Source organism: Megascapheus bottae, chromosome 2, assembly GCF_031878675.1.
Source record: "Megascapheus bottae isolate mThoBot1 chromosome 2, mThoBot2.hap1, whole genome shotgun sequence".
Classification (NCBI taxonomy): Eukaryota; Metazoa; Chordata; class Mammalia; order Rodentia; family Geomyidae; genus Megascapheus; species Megascapheus bottae.
Window position 1 is genome coordinate 34,212,292 of NC_143510.1, and position 17,300 is coordinate 34,229,591.

The window sequence follows — 17,300 nt, forward strand, 5'->3', positions numbered from 1 at the left end:
TGATTAGACAGCTCATGAAGAGTTAATTTTACTACTGGTGGACAACTCTCTGTGTTTATCCCCCCCCAATCTTTCTAGATCAAATAGCTACACTCTCTCCTATCGTTTAAAAAATATCATGTTTTATTTCTCTCTTCATTTCCTATTTGCTAATATTCTCTTTTAAAATGTGATAAAAGAAATGTAAACTATTAGTTACAATGCCTCATTCTAAGTGTTCCAACTCATAAATTTTGTAATTAGCTGGACAAAGACATGGGTAAATGTATTGCTATTCAATATACCTACCACTGTTCACAGTTTATCAGGGCTTTGCATATGGATACACATCTTCATTCCTTAGAATTTTAAGATATAAAGAACTCTACAGATATCTCTGCACCTAGCAGCTACAATTTATTTTCATATTCGTCATGATTTAATGAAACAGTACATGCATAGCCAAGCTTATTTGCTTTTCTTGGGCATGTATTTCCAAAGGTCACAGATTTCATGCTGAAGTGCGACACGATATAAGCATTTCCAGGAGCACTTGAGGGAAATAACATTAATTGCCGGAGACTCTAATTGGCTTTATGACAGTAGTCAGGGCCAGTGGCTGGGAAAAGACACCCCAGGACAGCTGTCAAATACACAACCTGGCAGAAAGGCATCAAGTGCCAAGAGCCCTTAGCACACAGAACTGACATTTGAGAGGTCCACACAGACCCAGCGGTGAGAAAAAAATCTCCCTCCACTGAATGATTTTTCAAATCTGCTTAATTTGAAATAGTTTCTGTGAAGCATGCAAAACATGTAAGTTCTAGCCCTATCTAGCAATAAGCAGCACTTGGAGGAGCAAAACCCCCAGACTATTTGTTCCTAGATGAGCGTTTAAGAATGTACACACTGGTTAGGTTAGAATTATATTATCTATTGAGACTTTCTTGGACATTTATTTTTGTAATTAGAGATGATTTGGGGAAGAACAAATGGAAATCAACAACTCCCATCTGCCAAAAATAACACGCTGTAGCCATTATCCAAGAATGGTCCAATGATTTCCCTGTTTATTTCCCACCTTAACAGACATCAATAATTGGGCTTCACTGTCTTTTTTTTTTTTACCTTTTGTTTACCAGAGATGAAAAAACACTGGCCCGAATTGACTGCAAATATTGGTAGCAAGTCATCATGGTTCAGGACGTGGGTAACTAAAGGTAAATCAAGTAGAGGACTGGGAAATCAGGATCCATCCTGGAATCCTACTGTTCACCATTGATCATGAAATTGAACCATCAAAATGACTTGCAGAAAAATTCAAATGCATATGCAGATGTGAGTGGAAAAATACAAAGCACTATGGAAAAGTACTGCGATATTACCATTTCTATAGTCCTTTTTCCCAGAAACTCTGAATCTGAGACCTTATATAGTACTATCCACCATAATTTTAAAACTACACCTCTAATTCTCTTTCTAATACTCCCTGTCTCCCACCACGGGTTAAACATACATCAATGGGTTAGATTGATCCTGCTGAGGTATTTTATTTGAACTTGAAATGTTTTGCTTTATTTTTAAAATTGCCTTGTTTAATATTTTAAGCAGGAAATGTTCATACAGATACTATCACTTGATATTTTCACATCAAAATCCAAATGTTCTTGCTGTAGATGGTGGGAGGAATTAGAGAATGATGGAAGAAGTGACACCAATCAAGATGCCTTGTACCCACAAAGTGAAGGGTTGAGTTGAAATCTCCTTGTACAACTTCTTTGAGATCATTTTTTTGAACTCCAGACATTCTACTTCTCATACTTCATACTTCAAACGAGATCAGGCAATATTGGCTTGATTCCTTGCAGCTGCAATTGCTGCAGCTGAGAGCAGCTGCCCCAAAGGAATGTTCTTCCCACCTCTCTCACAGTGCCCACCTGGCTGTTTCCTCACATGGGTCTGACTAAACCTCATAGGCGTTTGAATACCAATTCCTGCTCTTTCCATTTTAATCTCAGAAAGGAATCAATCTGAATTATCCCAAATGCTGAAAAAACGAAGAATTATAAAGAGAGTCAGAACCAATATACTGAACATGAAATAAACAAAAACAGAGGTACCTATCAGTTGCAAAGAGGATGAAAAGTATAAGGGAATTGCTTAAGCAGTATCAAACCGTGGCTGTAGCCCTTATTATATTAGGAGAGTTACTTAGGCACTCTGGACATGTTTTTCTGATCTGGAAAAGATAAGAATTGTTTTGGCTCCATTTAAATAAGTATATATATATATTTTTTTTTTTTAAAGAAACCACTATGCAATAGAAACTTCACTGGGGGCACAGTGGTCCAAATCTGAATCCATGTGGTTTACATGAAGTAAATCCATTTTAAGCACTTATAACAGTGTCTGGTACATCATAAAACACTCGATAAATGGGAACTATCGACAACATATTGTCTACTCAAAGGAAACCACATGGTAAAGGAATGATAAATCTACTGAAACTTTCTGGTAAATACTATCAGAGATACAGTGATTAGAATGTTTCTAAGCCTGTCCAGGATCAGCATAAAAAGTATAACAATTATCAATGCCTGCAGACACTTGAGTTATGGTCATAGACATACAGCTGGAATTTTTTGCCATCTTGACTTACAAGTTCTTAATTTCTTATTTACTCTGAGACTTTCTTATTTACTTGGAGACTTTATTCAGAGACAATATCCTCATGTGCAAGAGATTTTTCCTTTTAGCAAGTTGCTCAGAAAGGGAAACGTATGTTGTGCTATTGCATATGTGCTGAGATTATGTTAAATGTGCTTGTGATTGGGGTGATATAAAGATATCAGCTTCAAAAAATATCTATTAAGACTACCTTCTCAGAACTACAAACTTCACTTAAGGGAAATGAAATATTTTCATATTTTCCTGCTCAATAGAACATTTAAAAGCAAACAAACTGCCAGCAAATTATATCACACAACTCCAGAGACAGCCTCCGACAGGCCCATTCTTTGACACAGTGTCTGTGTCCATACTATTATTCTGCCTTGATTTCCCCATACATCTTTTGTTCTCACATAAGACTAGGTCAAGACTCCATAAAAGACTAAAGACTCCATAAGATTCTTCCTTTACTGACGAGCTCAAAGCTTCACTCTCTGCAGACTCCCTTCTTAAGGGTGAACACAAAATAAGACCTTTGCCAGTTATATTAAATGTAAACTTACCAGGCTCTCCTGAAGCCTGCACTTGCTTCCCCAGCCTGGCATTGTCCATCAGAATCACATGTGGCAGCTGAGTTCACAAGGGATATTGGATTCACAGGGACAGAGAAGGTCAGCTCAAAGGCAAATGACCTCCCAGCTTAAAGGGAAACAGACAAGGCAACATATTGTTAGTAAGCAGAAAGTCTGACAACAGTGCGACAATTCTGTCTTCTGCATCAACAAAGCCTTCCCTTGCCCTAGATGCTGCATGTTGGGAAGTGAGTTTCAACTGGCTTCCCATTTATCCATTCCATTCTAGTTTCGGGTAAAACAAAACCTGTGTTGTAGCAAGGTTATTAGGCTTTCTGAACAAATGTGACCACATAAAATACAGTGTGTAAGCTCCTCAGTTCCCCAGATGGCACTCTGGACTTTCCTTCAGAACCTTTCTCACTGTTCTTAAGAATTTGTTTGGCTACTGCTTAAGGCCAGTCTCCTGCATCAGACCTGAAACACCTTGAGGACACATACTGAGTCCTTTTGTCACAACTCCGTTGCATATTCCAGCTTAGAGGGTGGCAAACAAAACTTCTCCTTAGACAGGCCAGGTATTAAGAATGGTTGGTTTTGCAAAACATCCAGTTTCCTGGATCCTGGTATGGCAGCGTGAAAGCAGCCATGGCAATCTATAAGCAAATGTGTGCAGCTGTGTTCTTATGAAACTTTATAAAACAAATGGGGGGGGGCAGGAGTTTGGCATAGTAGTAGAGTGCTTGCCTAGCATACATAAAGACCCAGATTCAATACCTCGGTTACTTGCATAGGAAAAGAAAAGCCGGAAGCAGTGCTCAGGCTCAAGTGGTAGAACTCTAGCTTTAGCCCAAGGACAGTGCTCAGGCCATGCATGAGTTCAAGGCCCATGACAGGCAAAACAAAAAACAAAAAACAAATAGGGTTTGACCTGTCTAGCAATAAGTAATTTTTAAAAATCCACATATATTCATCTAACTTGAGTCTTACAAGGATTGAAGACAAAACTGTAATGTGGTGATTAGCAAGCAAGGTGGTGTACAGCAGGCACTGAGAGCCATGCATTGTCTCTGGGAGCTGGTTATGCAATGAAGTTACTTTGACACAATTCATCAAGAGAGGTGCTCAACTGTGGGTATTTTTGAACAAGTTAAAAATATATATATATGTATATATATATATAATAAAGTAGAGATAGAGAGAAAGCAGGGCATTGCTGCCCATCAGAACTGAGCTTTCTTATGATAGAAAAGTGTCTCAACTGGCTTTGTGTATAGACTCAATCAATTATGCCACCCACTGGCAGGCTTGACTGAAAATGTAGCTGACTCCCTGTTAGTTCTGTAGAAAAACCTAGTGTCTTGATGATGAAATGACCTTTGAAACTAGAAAGACCAAAAGTCTTTAACTGGTCTGAGCTTTCATTTGTTCAATGCTATTATAATCATTTCTATCCTTTAGCTTCGTGAGAATTAAATTAGATAACGTATATAAATTGCATAGAACAATACCACACATTAACACCCATGATTAATATCCAAGGACTGTCAGTTAATATTACCTCAAAAATGTGAGGATTAAAAATATGAGGGATTATTTATCTCTACACCCAGCACACAAAAGTTATAAGCTTTTGTTTGCTAAATATAGACTTTAAGAATTTGTTAAGCCCAATATTATGTTTTGGGTGTCAAACAGACCTTAGTAGCGAATCTAGGAGCATGAGCTTTGTTGCAATTGGAAGAGTGAGGGGCTGCATGGATCTGGGAAACCTCTGGTTCCTACACAGTATTGATGATGAGTATATTCTGAGAGAGTCCTGGAGCACACTCCCACCTTTACCACAGACTTCTATGAAAAATTTATAGACATCAAGGTGCTGAGACATCAGGATTCTGGAATGCTAAAAGAGGGTTCTTAGGCCATACCAGTTGCAGAGGGGTCCTACTACTCTCTCAAAGTACACCATGATGGGCTTTCTGGACAATGGCTTCTTTGGCAGGGATCAGGGTGTGTTGACAACTATAGTCCATTCTAGTTAGTAATAAACAGAGCTATGGAAGCCACTCCCAGGATTTCTCCCAATGTCAAGGGAGACTAGAGTTTATTCGAGCTATGACCACTCAGAAGCAGCGAGCATTTCAGCCACAGGCCATATAAGACCAGAAAAATAATTTGGTACATGACAGGAAAGACACATAAGCTTTTTGTTGGCTGCCTGTGGCCATCTGCCTGTACTGATAATTTTGTGTGGACTGTGAAGGATCTCTACATTACCCTTGGCATAAAGAATTTCCTTACATCTAAAGCTCCACTGCCAATTCTGCCTTTTGTGAGTTCACACAGGTCCCTAACTTGCATTTTTATAATGCCTCAGTGATGAAGAGATGAATGGTCCTTTGCCCATAGTGAGGCAGATACTCAAATGATACTTTCCTTTACAAAGGAGGAAAAGAATTCTAAAAGGCTACACTTGTCCACCTTAAGACTACTATGGTTCCAGCAAGGAAAACTGGACAGATTGACCTTTCTTGTACACAAGAACCCATTTTTTTCCACTACTGAAGCACAATTCCTATTTTATTCTAAGGAATTCTACCCAAACCCAAATGTTTACAAAATTGCAAGAATGAAGCAGTCTTTTAATTCCCCCCTCCCACCCCACATCTTTTTGTTATCTGGAACATCAAAGCCAGAAAACACAACGGTCCAGATGTCTGTCTGGTAAGAGTGCTCTGGGTCACTTAATTTATGGAATTATCAGGCCCCAGGACCAGCATAAAAAGAGAAATAAAGAAAGGCAGAATGGAAAAAAGAAAGAAAGGAAGAAGGAGGGAGGGAAAGAGAAAGTGACAAGTGACCTCTGTATGAACATGTGAAGCACTTGCTTTCCTGCCAATTCACTTTTCAAGTTGGTTTAAATGTCTTACTGGCTGTACTCAGAAGAAGCAGGCTTTCTCTATTCCACTAAGTTATTGGCTTAATTTTTCATCATTGTTGCCTTTGGAGCTTTATTAAAAGTCCCAGGGTTCATTTTTACCATCTTCCCTGGCTCTGCACCTGGTCACAATCTAGAGTTCTCTCCCAATGCCTAACTTGTCTATATGAATTATAGTAAATTTCTCAAGTAAGGTTTTCAGGATGGAGCTTCTTTAGTTCATATACTGCTAAACAGAAGGTTTTTTTTATTTTGCATTGCCTCTTACTGAATACCTTTCTCTAAAATATGTTCCTTTTTTCCTCCCTCTTTTGCTCAGAGAGAATGCCTAAGTATTAGCCCACAAATATATAAACACGTATAGATAGAAATTACTAGGCACATGCAAGGCTGTGTTGTTTCAGACACATGTAATTATGACTGATTTGACTCTATGTTTGGATCTGTCTGATGTTGCCAGTCGGCAAAGTAAATGAGGGACAGGGTACCCTTTAGTGGTTGTTGTTGTTTACCAGTTCTGGAATTTGAACTCAGGGCCTCACATATGCTTGCTTCAATAACACAGTATTCCTTAAGCTGTGCCACTTGTTAGTTTGAAAGTTTACTCTGTGACAAGCATTCAATTACATGCTTACATAATAGAGACTCATATGAATCTCACAAAAATCCCCAGTGCATTGAAAATCCATGATTCAGATAAGGAATGGGAGTAATAGAACAGATTTAAAGGAAAACCTCTTCAAGGTCACACAGCCAGTAAATGGTAATGCGCGGAGTTCAAACTAAAGAATTTGGTACATGTCCTCTAACCAGTGTATTTTATGTCATGCATATATGCCTATAGTAAGCATTCTGTAGAGGAGAGATCAATAAATGTCACAGACACACACACACACAACGAAGATTCCATCATCATATAAGATTAGATGATGATTCATCAATTATGGATGGGTTAACCAGGCTCACTGACTAAAGGGTTTCTCAGATTGTATAATATATACTGTAAATCTCCTCACATGAGATTTGGTGGCAGCACCTCCTAATACCAAATTGTTTCTTCATGTGTCTTAAAGGACTTATGTTCCACAGAACACGCTTGGGGAAAGGCTGGTGTAACTTTTGAGGGCTTGTAAAACAATCTCTTTGAGGTCTGGGAGACAAATATTAAAATATATGCTAACTCTATACATGACCTCCATTTTATGCACTAACACATATTAAGTGGGTAACTGAAAGTTTAAAAAAAAAAGTTGCAAGCCTGCAATTCTCTCTGAAAAATGCCCATGTAAAGGACATTTCTTTTTTAAAGGAGAAGTAGGAAAATTTCTACCTCTGCCTTCCCCAGGATGATTCTTTGAGGCTGACATTTAGAGAACAAAGATGCCCAGGGAGGAGCTGAGCCTCCTCACACCTTGTTGCCATGAGATGCTATAGATCATGCCAGGGCAAGACAGAGAGAGCGCTAAGAACCAGCTGTCAGCTAGTGATTAATGACAGCACAATGACCTACTCACCTCTCCCAGGCACTTCTCCACCTGGGCATCTGGAATTATCTCTAGGACATATGGAGGGAGAAAGGAAAGGGACTGGTTTCAAGCCACTCAGACTCTATGGTCACCTTAATAGAGACTTCCAAGTAATCAAATCCTTACTTATTGAATTCCCTGTTTTCTGTTACTAATATCAAGTTAACTTCACTTCAAACTCCTTCTCAGCTCACATGTTCCTCTGAATCTGAGAGGGGAATCACAGCTCAGTTGTCACTTGCTTAACATGGAGACTGAAGTGAACCAAAGAAAATATATCCAGTCAGCTTCCTCTGGGCATTACTAAAGGAAGAGGCTATGGTGAACAAAAACAATTGATCCAGTTGTTAGAAACACCATAAAGCCTGTAACTATTGTGTGAGACCCTCTACAACATCAGTATTGGTACCATCATTCAACTTCATCTTATATCATGTGCCTACCTGTAAATTCATGGTGTATCCATAATAATGCTTGGTAGAGTCGGCCTAGATTTCCAGATCTCAAAATTCACAGCATATGGATGGTGAGAACATAGTTCTGTGCATTTTTGGTCATGTGATGTCATCTCTCTGAATTTAACACTTTGCTACTGTTATCCTCCTTTCTCTCACTCATCATCCTATCAGTATAGATGCCTCTTGCCTTGGGGTTAATCTCATTTCACTTTGCTGTTCTCTCTAGACTTAAAAACACTTTGCCAACCTTCCTCTCGTATATAACAACCTAAAAAAATAAAGGTGCAAAGGGAGTCTAACTCTCAAACACCTCCCATGAGCAAGCAAAACTAATTGAAACATGGTTTCACCATGCACTGTCTCTCCCCATAGGAACACACATTAGTACCCCTGGTTGGAATTAGTGAGTCTTCCCTTGAAATGCCTTATAAGCGAGCAGTTGCATCTGTGATATACTTGTGCCTGTCTGCCATTGAGTCACTCAGAGAGACTGAGTGAGACTTGAGAAGTACTAGGAACTTGTAGTTTCTTCACTCTATTGAACCTGCTAGGGACATTATTTCACAGGTAAAATAAAAACTGATTCCTTTGTAAAAACAAACATCCTTTATAGAAGGATGACAAAGTAGCACAGAAAGAAAGTAAAAAGGACATTAGAATGGACATTTTTATTTATCTAAGTCTTGTATCATTTGAGCTCTCTAGGAAGATTTTGTTGAGCCTTAGAAGTATTTAAAAGGGTCCCTGGAAAGTAATGTTTGAGAGAGAAATAGGAAAACGGGAGAAGTGGGCAGCAGAGTCTTCAGGTACTTATATGCTTGTGCTCCAGAGACCATACTTCCCTTTCAAGGAGTCTTGCATTGAATAGGAAGGACCACTCTGTATTGGACTCTGATATCTTGGAAAGAGGGGAATATTGGCTCAAATATTAGCATCCTGGAAGAAGGCAATCGCTAGTAGTAGTTAACTACACATCTTGCAACTTCCATCAAAGGACTTCTAGAGGTCCCATAGGGTAGGTATCTTTCGTTGCTGCTCCACAGTTCAGCAGAGATGTGATCTGAGTAAATACACAGAAGAATGGGAACTCTCATTGATGCAAACTGCTATAAATATGAGAAAACACATACAACAGACCTGAAGCACATTAAATACAGCCACAAAAGGCATTAGTGGTTTCTTGGACTTAGGTTTGGAATTGTTTTTTAACTGAGCTCATTGGTAAGTGGATGGAATTTCCAGATATAGTCTGTGGATTCAGACAATACATTAATTCATTTATAATCAATAATTTTTAGAGTAAATTAACTGAAACAATAACTGTCACCTTGAAAAACCAAGATCAGGAAATGGGATACATGACAGGTAAGTTATATGGATGAAGAAAAGAGGGTTTAGTCAGAAATTGACAAGCACAGTCATAATGAGAATATTTTATGACATCTCTTTTGGTCTCTAGTAAGCCAACCCAACAAAATAATAAAAAATGTATAAAAGATTTTAACATATGTTGTGTATCCTGATTCTGTCTTAGAGACAGAAGCCTTCAAAAGCAAAGACTACAATAACAAAAGGTGTAGAAGTCTGCAAAATTTTCACATTTCTTCTCTCCCTATGTATTATACAAACACACCTATCCATGCCATGCCGCCATGTACCTTGAAGCCCCATATCAGATAGCTCCCACACACCTGCACTAACACCAGTGCTAACTGTTCTTGGATAGTTATGACTATGCCTATATTAATACTGTTGAGTGTAGACTTATGTCACTTGGTATTCATAAAGTGGACACTTGCATGTCTGATTGACCCATGAAAGTCTACACAAACCTGGGAATCTCTGGTATATACCTGTAATCCTAGCTATGCAGGAAGCTAAAACCTGAGATTCACAGTTCAAAGCCAGCCCAGGCAGAAAAAAGTCTCCATGAGACTCTTATCTCTAATTGCCCACTCAAAAGTTGAGCTATGGCACAAAGAGCGCTAGCCTTGAACACAAAGAGGCTCAGGGACAGCACCCAGGCCCTGAGTTCAAGTTCTACAACCAACAAAAAATAAAACAAATAGTCTATACCATGTGTCTATGTGTGATTTTCCTGAAGCTGATATTCTGATAGTCTAACTCCTGTGTACTTGCCACACACTAAAAGAAAACCTTCCAGCATCTACCTCCCACTGGCCTAATTTTCTACTAACACAGTTTATAACCACCTCTCTCTCTCTCTCTCTCTCTCTCTCTCTCTCTCTCTCTCTCTCTCTCTCTCTCTCTCTCTCTCTCACTCTTTATTGCTTTTGAGGAAGAAATTAAAGAAGAATATTAGAAATTCTAGTACTTTAAAAATATCTCTTACAAATATTGCTGTTTCATTTTAATAATTTATTTTAGTTTTAATTTTATTTTTTGTTTGGTCATGGTGTTTGAACTCAGGGCTTGGGCACTGTTCCTGAGCTTTTTTATTTTTTATTTCTCAAGGCTAGTGCTCTACCACTTTGAGCCACAGCACCACTTCGAAGTTTCATTTTAAAAAATTTAAAAGTTTACGGCAAAAAGAGACTTTCCATCCAAGAAAAGCTCAGGGCCAGATGGATTCATAGCTGAATTCTATAAGGTCCTTAAAGCAGAGCACACACCAATACTCCCCAAGCTCTTCAACAAAATTGAAAACGAAGGCTCTTTGCCAAACTCATTCCACGAAGCCTCTATAACCCTCATCCCAAAACCAGACAGAGATTCATCAAAGAAAGAGAACTATACACCCATTTCTTTGATGAATATTGATGCAAAACTACTCAACAAAATACTGGCCAACCGTCTTCAGCAACTCATCAAAAAATTATACACTATGACTAAACAGGATTCATCATAGGGAAGCAAAGCTAGTTCAACATAGGCAAATCAACTAATATAATTCAACACATCAACAGGAACAAGGACAAGAATCACATGATTATCTCAAGAGATGCAGAAAAGGCATTTGACAAGATCCAACACCACTTTATGCTAAAAGCTCTGGAGAAACTAGGAATCCATGGAACATTCTTCAGTATAATAAAGGCTGTGTAGGACAAATCCACAGCTAGCATTATTCTTTGTGGTGAAAAGCTAAAGCCATTCCCTTTAAAATAAGGAATGAGACAAGGATGCCCACACTCTCCATTCCTCTTTAACATAGTATTAGAATTCGTAGCCAGAGTAATAAGGCAAGAAACAAGCATAAAGGGGATCTAAGTGGGGAAAGAGGAAGTGAAATTCTTCTTCTTTGCAGATGACATGATTCTGTATTTAAAGAACCCTATAAACTCCACTCCCAACCTCCTTGAGCTGATTCAAAACTTTGGAAGGGTAGCAGGGTATAAAATTTAACCCTCAAAAATCAACTGCCTTCCTCTACGCCAACAATGAGAGGAATGAGGCAACAATCAGGAAAGCAACTCCTTTTGCAATAGCTTCAAAGAAAATAAAGTACCTAGGAAATAGCTTAACTAAGAATGTAAAGGACCTTTTTGATGAAAACTTTAAAACCGTGAAAAAGGAAATTAAAGCAGAACTGAGGAAATGGAAAACCTCCCAGGCTCCTGGATTGCAAGAATCAATATTGTGAAAATGACAATCTTGCCAAGGGCTATCTACAAATTCAACGTAATACCCATCAATATCCCAGTGTCATTCTTTAAAGAAATGGAAGAGGCAATCCAAAATTTCATATGGAATAATAAAAGACCCTGTATAGCAAAAACACTTCTTAGCAGAAAGAACAGTGCAGGAGGAATTTCAATACCAAACTTTAGACTCTATTACAGAGCTATAATAATCAAATCAGCTTGGTATTGGCACAGGAACAGGCCTGAAGACCAGTGGAATTGAACTGAGGACCCAGATATTAACCCACAGACCTATGGCCACCTAATCTTTGATAAGGAAGCCAAAAAAAAAAAAGATAGAATGGAAGAAAGACGGCCTCTTCAACAAGTGATGCTGGAAGAACTGGATAAGCACCTGCAGAAAACTAAAGTTGGATCCTTCTTTGTCACCCTGCACCAGGATTAACTTCAAGTGGATCAAAGAACTGGAGGTAAAAGCTGACACACTGAAAACTTTACAAGAAAGAATAGGAGAAACACTAGGTCTCCTTGGCACAGGTTGAAACTTTCTTAATAAGGAACAAGAAACACAACACACCAGAGAAAGTCTGGATAAGTGGCACTGCATTAAACTGCAGAGCTTCTATATCGCAAAGGGCATAGCTAGCAAATTAACTAGAAAGGATACAGAGTGGGAGAATATCTTCACTAACCATACAACAGACAAAGGCCTTATATCTAAAATATATCAACAGCTCAAAAAATTGAATCACTCCCAAACTAATCTCCAGAGAAACAACCATCCCATTAAAAGATGGGCCAAAGACTAAAAGAGAGTCTTCCCTGAAGAAGAAACAAAAATGGCCTATAGACACATGAAGAAATGCTCGACATCTCTGGCCATAAAAGAAATGCAAATCAAAATGACTCTAAGATTCCACCTCACTTCAGTTAGAATGGCCAGGATCAAGAAATCAAATAACAACAGATGCTGGAGGGGATGTGGCCAGGAGGGATCACTACTACACTGTTGGTGGGAGTGCAAACTGGTTCAACCATTCTTGGATTATTTATTAAAATTGAGAACATTCTGGGTCACAAATCATGAAAATTTACAAGAAATATAAGTGCACAATGAATTTGTATTTCACAGATCACATGTTTTTAACAATTAAAATAGACATCAATGAGAAATAGTTAACTAAAATCTCTCTCTCTAATACTTCAAGACTTTCAGTCTGGGTTTCAAATGGAAACAGATAATTCACTCAAAATAATCAAAGGAGGCATCAATGAAGGGCTATGAAGAAGGCATGGTCAGCTGTAAGTATACCTCAAAGGGTGGTTACTATCTCAAGGCTTGAAGAAGCAAAATTCACAAAAGGCTCTCAGCGCTTTGAAGAACGAGATCACATGAGAAGGCCTAGAGTTGATGGTACAGTCATGCTAGCACCTGCAGACAGCAACAATGCCAAATTCCTAGTGCTGTTCAGTCTACTTTTACCACTGAGGTACAAAAGACCATGGAAAACCATACTTTTTAGCAGTTTGAGAAAGGATGTCTCTTTATTATCTTTCAAAAGCCTTCACAGGCAATATGAAGGTGACCTGAAGCATTCTCTTTTTTTCAATTTTTTTTTCCATCTCGTGAGACAGATAAGGACCACTCAAGAGAACAGTGCCCACATCAGTATGGCCACTATAATTGTCTTGGCCAATTGCTTTTGGGGAAGGGAGTTGGACTCTGGCTCTAGCAGAAATACGTGGCTTTGGATTATTCCTTGATGAGATTGGACAATTCAAAATATGAGGTCAATAATTTCCATTTTATCTTGGAAAAATTTCTTTCTATAGCAATAGGTCATGGAGGCTATTCACTCGTCTCTAGCCCCATTTTTAAATTTTTGGATACTTTTAGGTTTGGTTGAACTGTGACTCTTGGGGCAATAGTTCCTTGTATAGGCCATAGATTCCTATATTCATCTTCCACCAGAAACACAGAACTTGCTTTCAAAGCATAGTAAACTTTTTTAAGAAGTCATCTCCAACATTCTTATAATACTACTTCCATTTTATGTAGTAGTCTGTTAACACCCCACAACTATATAGGCAGCCCCCATAATACCTCAAGTGTGTCAGCTTGGAACTCCCAGTGATAATTCATTTTGCATTAGTGCTTAGCAGCAGAAAATCTTAACTCCTGGCACAAAGAAGTAAATTATTCTTGGTGTACTATACGTAGATGCTTTGAGTTTAATTACTTTGTAATTTTCAGGTCATGTTATTACCATGAAGTTGCATGATTTTGCAAATTTATTTACAGCCTATAAAAAGGAAATGACTTTGGAAATGAACATTGCTAAATTAGTCTCTTGTAAATAGCTCTTTTGTTGTTTTAAAAAATTTTAAAAAGCTCTCCTGCTAGAAAATACAGGCTGCTCAAAGGGTTGTTCTCTTAAAAGTCAAGAATTGATATCTTGAATTAAAGATGTAAGGGTTTCTCCAAGAGCACTAAGGGAGCTTTTGGATGGTCAGGGAGACAGGCAGCATAAAATAAACACAAGGATATAGGAATGGTCACATCAGAGCAAGGAGTTCTAGCAAAGTCTGAAAAAGTGGTAATATTTAGGATTCAAGGGCCAGAAACATATTTAGAATTATCAGGGTTTGTTCAACAGAAATTCACAAACATCTGAGGAGATCTGAATATCCTACTTGATTATTTTATCCTTTCCACAGAATAGTCATATAAGAGAATAAAATGAGTCACTATTGTTACCAAGGAGAAGTGAAGACTGTGTTATTCCTTCCTCTCCTCTCCTGCTTCTTTCCTCTCAAGGATCAGTAGCTGACATTTAAGGATTTGGGGATAGGACTTTCAGAAGATTACAGGTCATGTCTAGATGGACATGTTCTCTCCTCTTCTTTGCTCTCCTAAGAGATGATATGAGCCTAGGGCTGTTCCTCAGGCAGAGAGCCTGCCCTCTCTCTGTTGCATCTTAGATTTTTCTTTCCTTCCCATAATACAGCTTGGGAAGGGGACTCAGGCCAGATATTTTCTACCTTCATTTCCCATTACTGATGGAGCTGTACATCCATTATCTCATGATTATTGGACCAGAAACTGTGGAACACTGTAGGAATTGAGGGGACCATCCTCACCACTTGATTTCCCTAAGGCTGATTTGGCTCAAATGGCTCTGAATAAAGGAGGCTCCAGTTAGGTCAGTATATCCTTTGAGAATTCCTCCTTGATATTTAGGTTTAACTACAATAATACCTAGTTAATCAGTTGCACATTATTCCTACTAGGCATCTGTTTCTCATGAAAACATCATGAGGAAAATAAACAGGTTACTGGCCCAAGGTTTAATTTGTATGTGCCTTGGCTATGAGACCAACATATAATACAGAGACTTTCCATGAGATCCAAAAACCACTCAGTGAGAGCCTCATGTGTAACTTCAAATGTATGAAGACTAAACAACATTTTATTGCATAATGAGTGTCTTACTGAAAAAGCAAGAGAGGAAGTCCAAAAACTATTAAAAGTACCGGAAATGAAAACACAATCTGCTAGAAGCTTTGTTATCCCTTAAAATGATAAAAATTCTATACCAAAGAAGTGAATGAAAACTAAATCCTTGAAAGAAGGAATCAAAGAAAATACCAGTAGTTTAAAAGATTACTTATGTAGCCCGATTAACAGATTAATATTGTAAAAATATTCATATTTCTGAAAGCAGTCTTCAGATTCAATGTAAGTCCTATCAAAATGCCAAAGTAATACTTCACCAATGTAAAGCACTGAATTAAAATTAATATGGACAAAAGACACCAAAGAACAAAAGTAATCCTGAGCAACAATCAAAGCAGGAGTTATGATGATACTAGACGTCAAATTATGCTACAGGGACATAGTAACAAAAACAGTATGGCACAAAGATCAAAGAAACAGAAAAAAAGACTCAGAAATAAAACTGTACAACTACAGCTAGCTGATCAACAAAGGAAACAAAAATATATAATGGAGCAAAATTAGCCTTTAACAAATGATGCTGTGAAAAGTTGACTTTCTACACGTAGAAGATTACAACTAGATCCCCTCCATCTTGTTCTGTACACAAATCAACTTCAAATGGATCAAATATCTTAATGTAAGATCTGAAACTTTGAAACTGGTAAAGGAAAACTCAGGGAAAACTAGAACATATAGGTGCAAGTAATGCTTTCCTGAATAGGACTTCAGTTGTCTATGAAGCAATAGAAAGAATGGATAAATGGAACTGTATTAAATGTTAAAATTTCCACACATCAAAAGAAATAACCATCAGAACCAAGCCACAACCTCCAGAGTGGGAGAAAAATCTTCACCAGCTCATCAATGGATAACGGATTTCTGTCTAGAATATACAAAGAGCAAAATAAAATAAACACAAAGGAATAATCCACTTAACAATGGGGCAAACAAATTGAACAGGTAGTTCTTAGAACAAAAAATCCTAATGGTTAAATACATGAAGAGCTGCTCAATATCCTTTATATAATGAAAGCTACACTAAGATTTTATCTCATTCTAGTCAGAAGGCCATCATAAAGAAAATAATAAATTCTAGTGAGAATAAAAATCAGTATTGTGGGTCCTCAAGAAACTATAAATAGTCTTCTTATGACCCCATCATATACTGAGTTATTATCCTGCATATATGCCCTAGAGGGTTACCTGGATACCCATCATTATTGCATCTCTATTCACAACAGGCAAAGTATGAGATCAATTGAGGTGCTCAATAACTGATGAACAGTAGAGAAACTATATGCATTCCAGGACTATCACTGCGCCATAAAGACAGGAACATGGATGGAACTCAAAATTGGCTTGTTGAGTGAGATAAGTGAAACTCACACCAAATATGTTCTCATTCGTTTGTGGATTCCACCTAAAATAATGACAATGACAATAAGAGTAATGGTAATGGATCATGAATGTAAAAAGAGGAGTGTCTGGGACAGGATCAGAGAAGTGGGAGAAGAAAAGGAGGAAATAATGAGGAGTAAAGAGAACAAAAGAAATTACATCTGTATGTATATGTGTAGATACACCCACAAATACAGCACAGTCAACCCTGCCAAATACCATTAAAAAAAAAGTTGGATGAGGAATAGAAACATGACAAAGGAGCTGGGTATATTCAAAGTACATGTTAAGATATATGGAAATACCACAATGAAATTCTGTAAATTAAAGAATTATTTCAAGTCTTGAATATAGGAAAATTGTCTCTCATGGGGTCTTTTGTAATTGTCATGAAAAAGTTACATGATAAAATCATTCTCTGAGAACTTAGTTGCCATGTAGAAAGGGCAAGTGTGGGATTTATTGAATGAATGAACATATCAGTGTGAGAGCCCAGTGAGAAGGCTACTTGCATGGGACAAGAGAAGCATAGATGAGGATTTGAAATGGAGCAGTATTCATGGGAAAGAAATTGACAAGCTAGATGGAAAAAAATGAGAATGTACTGTACTTGATATGAAGGAAAGCAAGGAAGCAAAAGGAGTGAGAAAGATGA

At 37.9% G+C, this 17,300-nt stretch overlaps 1 long non-coding RNA gene across 1 annotated transcript; it reads right to left on the reverse strand.

Annotated features, from left to right (window-relative positions):
* Window positions 1-1,574: 1,574 nt before the first annotated feature.
* Window positions 1,575-7,576, reverse strand: LOC150066660 (uncharacterized). The gene is made up of 3 exons (XR_016539241.1): window positions 7,490-7,576; window positions 3,213-3,348; window positions 1,575-2,026 (listed from the first exon to the last, which is right to left on the reverse strand). It is a non-coding gene; the product is annotated as an uncharacterized LOC150066660 (long non-coding RNA).
* Between the last annotated feature and the right edge of the window lie 9,724 nt (window positions 7,577-17,300).